This window comes from Schistocerca cancellata, chromosome 3 (assembly GCF_023864275.1).
Source record: "Schistocerca cancellata isolate TAMUIC-IGC-003103 chromosome 3, iqSchCanc2.1, whole genome shotgun sequence".
Taxonomy (NCBI): domain Eukaryota; kingdom Metazoa; phylum Arthropoda; class Insecta; order Orthoptera; family Acrididae; genus Schistocerca; species Schistocerca cancellata.
The window spans coordinates 957,681,196-957,694,265 of NC_064628.1; positions in this window are offsets into that span (position 1 = coordinate 957,681,196).

Sequence of the window (13,070 nt, forward strand, 5' to 3'; positions counted from 1 at the left end):
TAGTGCATCCGAAAAGAGATAACCGTATCCCAATTTAAGATATTGTCGTTGCCATAGAAACGTTCCTCGATTTAGAAAGAGAAGGCATAGAACCTATAGTATTTCATAGCGACGCAATTTCTGTGTTAATTCGTCATTATCAGGGATCGACGGATGCAATAAAGAAGGAATTGTGCATCCGGAAAGAGATCCTCGTCTCCCAATATAAGATCCTGTCGTTGCCATAGAATCGTTCCTCGATTTAGAAAGAGAAGGCATAGAACCTACAGTATTTCATAGCGACGCAATTTCTGTGGTAATTCGTCGTTGTGTGGGATCGACGGATGCAATAAAGAAGGAATAGTGCATCCGAAAAGAGATACTCGCCTCTTAACAGAAGATCTTGTCGTTGCCATAGAAACGTTCCTCGATTTAGAAAGAGAAGGCATAGAACCTATAGTATTTCATAGCGACGAAATTTCTGTGTTAATTCGTCATTGTGAGTAATCGACGGATGCAATAAATAAGGAATAGTGCATCAGAAAAGAGATACTCGAATACCAATATAAGTTGCTGTCGTTGCCATAGAAACGTACCTCGATTTAGAAAGAGAGGGCATAGAACCTATAGTATTTCAAAGCGACGCAATTTCTGTGTTAATTCGTCATTGTGAGGGATCGACAGATGCAATAAAAAAGGAATAGTGCTTCCGAAAAGAGATGTTCGCCTCCCAATATAAGAACCTGTCGTTGCCATAGTTACGTTTCTCGATTTAGCAAGAGGAGGCATAGAACCTATAGTATTTCATAGTGTCGCAATTTCTGTGTTAATTCGTCATTGTGAGGGATCGACGGATGCAATAAAGAAGGAATAGTGCATCCGGAAAGGGATACTCGCCTACCAATATAAGTTCCTGTCGATGCCATAGAAACGTACCTCGATTTAGAAAGAGAGGGCATAGAACCTATAGTAATTCATTGCGACGCAATTTCTGTGTTAATTCGTCATTGTGAGGGATCGACGGATGCAATAAAGAAGGAATAGTGCATCCGAAAACAGATACTCGCCTTCCAATATAAGATCCTGTCGTTGCCATTGAAACGTTCTTCGATTTAGAAAGAGAAGGCATAGAACCTATAGTACTTCATAGCGACGCAATTTCTATGTTAATTCGTCATTGAGTGGGGTCGAAGGAGGATATAAAGAAGGAATAGTGCATCCGAAAAGAGGTACTCCCCTCCAAATATAAGATCCTGTCGTTGACATAGAAACGTTCCTCGATTTACAAAGAGAAGGCATAGAACATATAGTATTTCATAGCGACGAAATTTCTGTGTTAATTCGTCATTGTGAGGGATCGACAGATGCAATAAAGAAGGAATAGTGCATCCCAAAAGAGATAACCACCTCCCAATATAAGATCCTGTCGTTGCCATAGAAACGTTCTTCGATTTAGAAAGAGAAGTCTTTGAAACTATAGTATTTCATAGTGACGCAATTTCTGTGTTAATTCGTCATTGTGAGGGATCGAAGGATGCAATAAAGGAGGAATAGTGCATCCGAAAATAGATATTCGCCTCCCAATATAAGATCCTGTCGTTGCCATAGAAACGTTCCTCGATTTAGTAAGAGGAGGCATAGAACCTATAGTATTTCATATTGTCGCAATTTATGTGTTAATTCGTCATTGTGAGGGATCGACAGATGCAATAAAAAAGGAATAGTGCTTCCGAAAAGAGATGTTCGCCTCCCAATATAAGAACCTGTCGTTGCCATAGTTACGTTTCTCGATTTAGCAAGAGGAGGCATAGAACCTATAGTATTTCATAGTGTCGCAATTTCTGTGTTAATTCGTCATTGTGAGGGATCGACGGATGCAATAAAGAAGGAATAGTGCATCCGGAAAGGGATACTCGCCTACCAATATAAGTTCCTGTCGATGCCATAGAAACGTACATCGATTAAGAAAGAGAGGGCATAGAACCTATAGTATTTCATTGCGACGCAATTTCTGTGTTAATTCGTCATTGTGAGGGATCGACGGATGCAATAAAGAAGGAATAGTGCATCCGAAAAGAGATACTCGCTTTCCAATATAAGATCCTGTCGTTGCCATTGAAACGTTCTTCGATTTAGAAAGAGAAGGCATAGAACCTATAGTACTTCATAGCGACGCAATTTCTATGTTAATTCGTCATTGAGTGGGGTCGATGGAGGATATAAAGAAGGAATAGTGCATCCGAAAAGAGGTACTCCCCTCCAAATATAAGATCCTGTCGTTGACATAGAAACGTTCCTCGATTTACAAAGAGAAGGCATAGAACATATAGTATTTCATAGCGACGAAATTTCTGTGTTAATTCGTCATTGTGAGGGATCGACAGATGCAATAAAGAAGGAATAGTGCATCCCAAAAGAGATAACCACCTCCCAATATAAGATCCTGTCGTTGCCATAGAAACGTTCTTCGATTTAGAAAGCGAAGTCTTTGAAACTATAGTATTTCATAGTGACGCAATTTCTGTGTTAATTCGTCATTGTGAGGGATCGAAGGATGCAATAAAGGAGGAATAGTGCATCCGAAAATAAATATTCGCCTCCCAATATAAGATCCTGTCGTTGCCATAGAAACGTTCCTCGATTTACAAAGAGAAGGCATAGAACATATAGTATTTCATAGCGACGAAATTTATGTGTTAATTCGTCATTGTGAGGGATCGACGGATGTAATAAAGAAGGAATAGTGCATCCGAAAAGAGATAATCGCCTACCAATATTAGTTCCTGTCGTTGCCTCATAAACGTACCTCGATTTGGAAAGAGAGGTATAGAACCTATAGTATTTCATAGCGACGCAATTTCTGTGTTAATTCGTCATTGTGAGGGATCGACGTATGCAATAAAAAAGGAATTGTGCATCCGAAAATAGATACTCGCCTTTCAATACAAGATTCTGTCGTTGCCATAGAAGGGATCCTCGATTTAGAAAGAGAAGGCATAGAGCCTATAGTATTTCATAGCGACGCAATTTCTGTGTCAATTCGTCATTGTTAGGGATCGACGGATGCAACAAAGAAGGAATAGTGCATCCGATAAGAGATACTCGCCTCCCAATATAAGATCCTGTCGATGCCATAGAAACGTACCTCGATTTAGAAAGAGAGGGCATAGAACCTATAGTATTTCATAGCGACGTAATTTCTATGTTAATTCGTCATTGAGTGGGATAGACGGAGGCAATAAAGAAGGAATAGTGCATCTGAAAAGAGATACTCGCATCCCAATTTAAGTTCCTGTCGTTGCCATAGAAACGTTCCTCGATTTAGTAGGAGAAGGCATAGAAACTATGGTATTGCATAGCGACGCAATTTCTTTGTAAATTCGGTAATTAGAGGGATCGCCGGATGCAATAAAGAAGGAATAGTGCATCAGAAAAGAGATATTCGCCTCCCAATAGAAGATCCTTACGTTGCCATAGAAAAGTTCCTCGATTTAGAAAGAGACGTCATACAACCTATAGTATTTCATAGCGACACAATTTCTGTGTTAATTCGTCATTGTAAGGGATCGACGGATGCAATAAAGAAGGAATAGGGAATCCGAAAAGAGATACACGCCTCCCAATTTAACATCCTGTCGTTGCCATAGAAACGTTCCTCGATTTAGAAAGAGAAGGCATAGAACCTATAGTATTTCATAGCGACACAATTTCTGTGTTAATTCGTCATTGTGAGGGATCGACGGATGCAATAAAGAAAGAATAGTGCATCCGAAAAGAGATTCTCGCCTACCAATATAAGTTCCTGTCGTTGCCACAGAAACGTGCATCGATTTAGAAAGATTGGGCATAGAAATTATAGTATTTAATAGCGACGCAATTTCTGTGTTAATTCGTCAATGCGAGGGATGGACGGGTGCAATAAAAAAGGAATTGTGCATCCGAAAAGAGATACTCGCCTCCCAATACAAGATTCTGTCGTTCCCATAGAATAGTTCCTCGATTTAGAAAGAGAAGTCATTTAACCTATAGTATTTCATAGCGACGCAATTTCTGTGTTAATTCGTCATTGTGAGGGATCGACGGATGCAATAAAGGAGGAATAGTGGAACCGAAGAGAGATATTCGCCTCCCAATATAAGATCCTGTCGTTGCCATACATACGTTTCTCGATTTAGAAAGAGGAGGCATAGAACCTATTGTATTTCATAGTGTCGCAATTTCTGTGTTAATTCGTCATTGTGTGGGATCGACGGATGCAATAAAGAAGGAATAGTGCATCCGAAAAGAGATAACCGCATCCCAATTTAAGATCCTGTCGATGCCATAGAAACGTACATCGATTTCGAAAGAGAAGTCATGGAACCTATAGTATTTCATAGTGTAAATGGGTTTTCTCTTTTGATACTGTCAATTGTCAGGATGAGCATTCTCAAGCATTCTGTCAGGGTGAAAATATTAAATAAATAAACTCTTCTCTCTTACAAAATGTGGGCAGGGTGGGTTCTTCTTTGGCTCGGGTATGAGGTCGAATGAAACATCATTTTTTCCTAAGATAACTTTTATTGAAAGTTTCGTACAGCTGTTATCTTACTGGACGTTCTGGTTCGGAGAGCGGCAGCCGTGTCGTTTGCGTAGCCTTCTGCTGCGGCAGCGGCGGCGGCGGCGGCGGCGTCTGATTACGCGTAGCGGTGTATATCTCGTGTCGCCGTCTCGCCCATCTGACCGGAGACGCGCAGCGCGAGGTGGCCCGTTTAATTATTGCGAGCGACGTCGTGCATCGGATGGTGATACCTTGAATGTGGCGTCCCAGTGTTTCTATTCTCTAAGCGGCCGCGTGTGTTGTGCGTCGGCCAGCAGAGCGGCGCGGCGGGGGAAGGCCAGTGTCCCGGACTCGAACCACGGACTCCCGCTTGCCAGTTTTCGGCTGTCAGGTCTTCATCCCAGCTCACAGGTGATTGCTGAAGTGAGGCCGTCTCCTTCCCGTCCTCACGAGTCTCCCGGGTACGTAAAGAAAATACCTTTTAACTTCTGTCTTCTGGCGCCGAGGCTGCTTCTTGCTATTCCATTACAGCGGCGGACTTGGTGCGTCTGTGCATGATGTAGTCTCTTCTTGCATGACGGTCTTCAGCACCGAAACTAACTTAAAACAACTGATACCTTTCTTCACTTCTTCGTCTTCTTCGTCGCTCGACTCCGTCTTCGTCTCCGTCTTCGCCTTCGTCTTCCTCTCGTCTTCATCTGTCGGGCCCACTGCGTCTCGCGTATTTATTCACTTCAGTTTACTGGAGGTGAACGACTTCACGGCCATTGCCTCTTCTGTCACGTTGAAAAGATTCTCGAAGATTCTTCTTAACGCCGGTCATTGGCTCTTGGAATGTAGGCGAGGGCCTTTGCTCACATGCGACAACTGAGAAACACGTGAGCCGGTCGGGCGATGCCCTGACGGCTGAATCGACAGCGCCTGCTTATGTGGAACTTGCTGACTTCACGGTCATTGTCTCTGCTGTTCGGCCCGCTGTGTGCCAGTATGTAACTCTCCAAACTAAACCAAGTTTTCCATTTATATTCTAATTTCTAGTTCACTTTGATTTCACTAATTTATTTACTTAAGTACCACTCAACATTCCTCCACCCTTCGGAGAAATTCGCCCTCGAATTTACTACTCTACATTCCTCCACTCTTCACACGGAAAAAACACAAGCACTGAAAACTCTCGACTTACACATGCGTCACATTAAGTATGTTGAAAATACTGTATCACTTTATAAAAGCCCTGTGCGCTCATGAATCACATAGTTTACACATAAATGGTTATAATAAGTGTAACAAATCTTGATGAGAATGAATAAACAGAAATAGATTTTTCACTTAGAAAATTACATAGCAACAGCTGTTTAATCTACCCTATACTAATGCAAGAATAACTATTCTACAGTATTGTTTATTTTAACATAAGACTGTTTAGTAAAGAGTGAAGTACAATAAACAAAATTAATACACTAATGCTCAAAAGTAACTACTGAAGTACACCAGTTAAGAGTGTGGTATCCAGTTAACAGGGATTTGATGAAGTGGTATATTATTATTTGGCTTATTTTTTCGTCTTAAATAAAAGAGAACTGTACAAAGCAGAAACACCAACACAAAGGTTCCAGATATACCCGTTCCTAGCATTATAATTTTAGTTTTGTGTTCACCTTTTAATTTTAAGACATGTTGCATTATAACATTGGCATCAATTTTGTTTTGCTGTGAGTTTATGAACGTATCTAATGACTTCAGAAGGGAACTGTCAAGGGAGTCATTGAGGTAGGATAGGTTTTGTGTAGGAAATGCTTTGCATGGCTTTTCTGAAAAAAGCAAACAACATGGTTATGGACCTACCAACCTAGTAAAAACAAAAATAAAGAAAAGAAGGAATACATTGTTAACTACAAGATCTACCTGTTCAACCTTTTTTTTTCTTAAAAAAAACCATTATCATTTATTAATTATTTACATATGTATACTATCCACAGTCTACTGAGATTCCACTAGGATATTCGCACTCTTGGTCGCAGATTGTACTCGTATGGTGCCATGTCCATATGTTGTGCTGGCGTGGCCACTCTTTTTCCTTTTCGGGTACTTCCTCCACCCTTCGGAAAAGCAGACACTATTGTTGAAGGAATTACATCTGGAGCGCCCTTAAAAGGTTTTAAACGACTTACATGCACAACAGTAGTTCTGGTGGGCAGTTGCAATTTAACGTTGACTGGTGACATGATCTCAATAATTTGATAAGGACCTCTGTAGTTTGTTACAAATTTCTTTGTTTTTCCTTCCGCAACGTATGGAGCTGAAAGCGTAACCCACTGACCGATTTTGTAATTTGGATATTTAGCTTGGGTATTACCTAATCTTTCCTGTCGTTCCAAAGCCTTTGTATTAGATTTTTGAACCTTTTTCCATACATCCTTCATCATTCGACTGAAATCTCTTACTGTTTCTCCGACTTTTCCGTTTTTCTGCCTGATTACATCAAAAGGGGACGGCATTTTTCTCCCATAAACCACTTCATAAGGTGAAATGCCAGTTGCTTCATGCGTTTTGGCGTTGTATACCGACACGATTATTGGTAAATACGTATCCCAATTAGAATGTTGTTCGTTAATATAATAACTAAGCATCTTGCCAATTGTCCTATGAACTCTTTCTGTGCGTCCGTTGCACTGAGGGTGTAACGGAGTTGTGCGTAATTTGCGTATTTTTAGTAAGTGGCATAGCTGTTTCATTAGTTCAGACATAAAATTAGATCCCTGATCTGTGATAATAGCTTCAGGTACGCCAAATTTAAGTATCCAATTGTTAACTAAAGCTTGGGCAACTGTATTTGCTTGCTGATCTGGGAGACTCACCATAGCTAGATAGCGTGAAAAGTGATCTATAATTGTAAGAACATACTTATTACCAGCAGATGTTTTATGAAATGGCCCGTAGAGATCCAGTCCACAGATTTGAAATGGACATGAAGCCTCGGGGAGCCCCTGTAAGGGTATTTTTGAACGAGAAAGTTCAGCTCGTTGTGCGCACACAATGCAATTACGAACGTACTGCGCAACATTCTGCTTTCTGGTTTGCCACCAAAATCGCTCTGCTACACGTCTTTCGGTTGTCCGCTGTCCACCATGTCCTGCAAGGATATGATCGTGGGCCTCTGCCATTATTTCTTGTCTAAGGTGTTGGGGAACAACAATTCGCGGTCCAAGTTTTGTTTTACGGCATAATACACCATCTTCAAAGCAAAATTGTTTTTGAGATGCGTATTTTTTGCATTCTGTATCCTCATCTTGTGCCTTTCTCCAGTCCTCAGTATCTCGGCCTGTTGCTTCCAAAAGTGCTATTTTCCGACTTAGACAATCTGCATTCGTGTGTTTTTTGCCAGGTTTATGGATAACTTCGAAATCCATTTCGGAAAGACATAGGGACCAACGGGTAAGACGACTAGATGGATCCTTTAACCCAAGCAACCATTTTAAAGCTGCGTGGTCGGTAATAACCTTGAATTTCCTACCATACAAGTAGCATTTAAAGTATTTGATGCCATAAATAACACTTAACAATTCTTTCTCTGTTGTGGAATAATTTCTTTCTGCCGTTGTTAGTTGTCTCGAAGCGTAGGCTATGGGGTGTTCCGCGCCATTAATATTCTGACTCAAAACAACTCCTACTGAATGACCACTTGCGTCACAGGTTAAAATAAATTCTTTATTATAATCTGGGTAGGCTAATACTGGATTGTGTGTTAACTTATCTTTAAGGGTTTGAAATGCTGATTCACAATCTTCAGACCAATGAAATTTTGCACCCTTTTTCAATAATTGGGTTAAGGGTCGGGCAATTTCAGCAAAATTTTGAACATATTTTCGGTAATACGATGCGAGACCAATGAAACTTTGTACCTCCTTAACGCGTTGTGTTGTTGGGAAGTCCTTAACTGCCGAAATTAATCGAGGATCTGTTCTAATTCCTTTTTCACTAATGACATGCCCTAGGTATGTAACCTCTGTCAATGCAAAACTACATTTTTCCATATTTAATGTTAATTTAGCTTTTCTAAGTCTCTGAAAAACATTACGCAGACGCACAGCATGTTCATTAATGTCTTTGGAGAATACAATAATATCGTCTAGATATACACAACATTGCTGAGTTTTTAGTCCTCGCAATACTCCATCGAGTAGTCTTTGAAAAGTTGCTGGTGCATTTTTCAAACCGAAAGGCATTCTTTTAAATTGCCAGTGGCCTCCAGGGGTAGAAAATGCTGTTTTATGCCTATCTTCAGGTGCAACTTCCAATTGATGATATCCGCTACGTAAATCGATTGTTGAAAATTATTTACTGTTACCTAAACTGTCAATGATATCTGTAATGTTTGGAAGAGGATAAACATCTGAGATTGTTTGTTTGTTAAGGTGTCTGTAGTCACAACAAAATCTATATCGTTTCGTACCGTCGGGAGACTTCTTTGGAATAATTACAATATTTGAATTATAAGGCGAATCAGAATATTCTATGATTCCATCTTTTAGATGCTGTTCTAAAAATTCATCCAGTACTGGCTGTAAGTGATGCGGAACTCTATAAGGCTTTCTATAAACTGGGGGGCTATTTCCTGTTGGGATCCTATGCTGTGTGATATCTGTTGCTGGCAGTGGACCTTCTGCATTAAATAAATCTTGGAACTCAACTAAAACTGCTTCTATCGTGTCTCTATCCTTCCCTTGCAAATGCTCAATCTTCTGGCGTAATGCGGTTTTATAGGCGTCTGGTTTCTGACCATCATTAATATCTGACCAAATAAAATCTTCTTCTTCAAAAGTACTGACTGTAGCTACTAATATTCCCTTATGCAACTCTTTGTCCTCCACTCCAAAATTGTCAATAAGTACCGGTACTTTTCTTTCTCCCTCAACGTCTTGAACCCGTACAACACTTCTACGTACAAAACAATGTGATGCATCTAATTCCTCATTTTCCTCTAGTGGCTCTATTAGACATATTGTGTCTATAGGTACCTCGGGGTCAACGGTCATCCAGAGAAGTTTTCCTGAGCCAGATGGTATCTGATCCCGCGAATCAACCTTCAAGGACGTTGCACGCAGTGTAGTTGATTTCGCCTTCCGGTTAGGGAAATCTTGCGGCAGAGGGCCCTTTGCAGCGGTGTCACCTGGCTGAAATACTATTCCGCTAAGTTCTACAGTTTGCTGTCTGAGGTCAATTTTAGCGTGATGTTTATTCAGGAAATCCAACCCTAGGATCGTGTCGTACCCGTCAGTTATCTTTGTTACCACTTCTACATCTTCTTGAAATTGTACACCGTGAATATAGAAAATCAATGATGTACATCCTAATGACTTCACTGTACCTCCTCCTACTCCACTCAATCTATACCTTGGAGGGTCATATTTCTTTTCTCCAATACATTCATTACTCACTATTGATACGTTTGCGCCTGTATCCACCAGTATCCTTGCCTCTTTATCCTGTATGGTAGCAGATAACCAGCATTCCGCCTTCACATTCGCCTTAATGGCATGAAATTTTATTGGGAACGCCTGGCGGCGGTTCCGACATTCCCGTTTGAGTTTAACTGATTTCTATTTCCAAAAACTTTCTTAGACCTGCATTCCTTGAATGTGTGACCTATTCTTTGACAATTAGTGCATTGAGGTTGTCTGCAGTTTTTTGCTATATGGCCTTGTCGATCGCACCTAAAACATCGTACTCCTGCTGAAAATACATTTCGCTTCTCCTTGTATCTGGTGGCAATGTCAATTTCTTCAAAAGCTGTCGCCACAGATACAGCTTCTGCTAAATTCTTAGGAAACTCTGCCCTGACACGACGGGACGTTTCAGGAGGTAACCCACGTAAAAATGTATCCAGAGCTCTATTTTCTGCCTCTTGTAAAATAACTCTATTTGCTTCATCACTAGTTGTCAACTGATAGGTGTTAATATTAACTTTTCTAATCCTATCTACAAAGCTTTCTAACGACTCGTTTTGCCTCTGAGTGATAGTGTTTAACTGTTCCCTATAAAATCTACAGCTGTTCTGTTTTTGAAAACGTTTAAGTAATCCTTTCTTCAATTCCTCAAATGTTCGAGCATTCCGTAATTCTTCATGGTATAATACGTGTGCTTTAGCCTCTCCTAGCAATCTTAACTTTGTCATTTGTAAGAGCTGTTCATCTGACCATGATCCTAACTTTGCAGCTGCTACTAAATCATCAAAAAAGGCTGTTATGTCTTCGCCAGGTTTACCTGAAAAAGGAGTTACCAAGGCTGCTGCTGAGGAATCTAGGGTAAGAGGGACTGAACTGGTTTGCCTAACCTCACACAACTGTTTAAATAATGCATTATTATCATTTTTAAGCTGTGCTATTTGATTAACTAAGCTCTGAATAGCTTCCTCAGTAGAAACCGCTTCTGGTGTCATCATTTTACAAACTGTTAGTAACACAATCTTACCACACTGAATGAAAAAGAAGTTTAAATATTTTCGACAAACTCTTAAAATTATGAGAGAGAATACACTTCTAAATAAAGAAAATATTACGACTGCTATGCAAACCTCTATCCTTTCACACATTAAACAATACTAACTGTGGACCGTTAGTGACTGTCATTCACACCTCATATTGAGCCAAGGATTTTTCTCTGACACCAAATGTAACAACTACTACGGCTTCTGACATCAAATGTAACAGTTGTGGTTACTAAATGTGACACTTCTGTCACTCAATGTAAATGGGTTTTCTCTTTTGATACTGTCAATTGTCAGGATGAGCATTCTCAAGCATTCTGTCAGGGTGAAAATATTAAATAAATAAACTTTTCTCTCTTACAAAATGTGGGCAGGGTGGGTTCTTCCTTGGCTCGGGTATGAGGTCGAATGAAACACCATTTTTACCTAAGATAACTTTTATTGAAAGTTTCGTACAGCTGTTATCTTACTGGACGTTCTGGTTCGGAGAGCAGCAGCCGTGTCGTTTGCGTAGCCTTCTGCTGCGGCAGCGGCGGCGGCGGCGGCGGCGGCGGCGGCGTCTGATTACGCGTAGCGGTGTATATCTCGTGTCGCCGTCTCGCCCAGCTGACCGGAGACGCGCAGCGCGAGGTGGCCCGTTTAATTATTGCGAGCGACGTCGTGCATCGGATGGTGATACCTTGAATGTGGCGTCCCAGTGTTTCTATTCTCTAAGCGGCCGCGTGTGTTGTGCGTCGGCAAGCAGAGCGGCGCGGCGGGGGAAGGCCAGTGTCCCGGACTCGAACCACGGACTCCCGCTTGCCAGTCTTCGGCTGTCAGGTCTTCATCCCAGCTCACAGGTGACTGCTGAAGTGAGGCCGTCACCTTCCCGTCCTCACGAGTCACCCGGGTACGTAAAGAAAATACCTTTTAACTTCTGTCTTCTGGCGCCGAGGCTGCTTCTTGCTATTCCATTACAGCGACGGACTTGGTGCGTCTGTGCATGATGTAGTCTCTTCTTGCATGACGGTCTTCAGCACCGAAACTAACTTAAAACAACTGATACGTTTCTTCACTTCTTCGTCTTCTTCGTCGTTCGACTCCGTCTTCGTCTCCGTCTTCGCCTTCGTCTTCCTCTCGTCTTCATCTGTCGGGCCCACTGCGTCTCGCGTATTTATTCACTTCAGTTTACTGGAGGTGAACGACTTCACGGCCATTACCTCTTCTGTCACGTTGAAAAGATTCTCGAAGATTCTTCTTAACGTAGGTCATTGGCTCTTGGAATGTAGGCGAGGGCCTTTGCTCACATGCGACAACTGAGAAACACGTGAGCCGGTCGGGCGATGCCCTGACGGCTGAATCGACAGCGCCTGCTTATGTGGAACTTGCTGACTTCACGGTCATTATCTCTGCTGTTCGGCCCGCTGTGTGTCAGTATGTAACTCTCCAAACTAAACCAAGTTTTCCATTTATATTCTAATTTCTAGTTCACTTTGATTTCACTAATTTATTTACTTAAGTACCACTCAACAATAGCGACGCAATTTCTGTGTTAATTCGTCATTGTGAGGGATCGAAGGATGCAATAAAGAAGGAATAGTGCTTCCGAAAAGAGATACGCCCCTACCAATATAAGTTCCTGTCGATGCCATAGAAACGTACCTCGATTCAGAAAGAGAGGGCATAGAACCTATAGTATTTCATAGCGACGCAATTTCTGTGTTAATTCGTCATTGTGAGGGATCGAAGGAGGCAATAAAGAAGGAATAGTGCATCCGAAAGGAGATACTCGCCTTCCAAAAGAAGACCCTGTCGTTGCCTTAGAAAAGTTCCTCGATTTACAAAGAGAATGCACAGAACCTATAGTATTTCATAGCGACACAATTTCTGTGTTAATTCGTCATTGTGAGGGATCGAAGGAGGCAATAAAGAAGGAATAGTGCATCCGAAAGGAGATACTTGCCTTCCAAAAGAAGACCTTGTCGTTGCCTTAGAGATGTTCCTCGATTTACAAAGAGAATGCACAGAACCTATAGTATTTCATAGCGACACAATTTCTGTGTTAATTCGTCATTGTGAGGGATC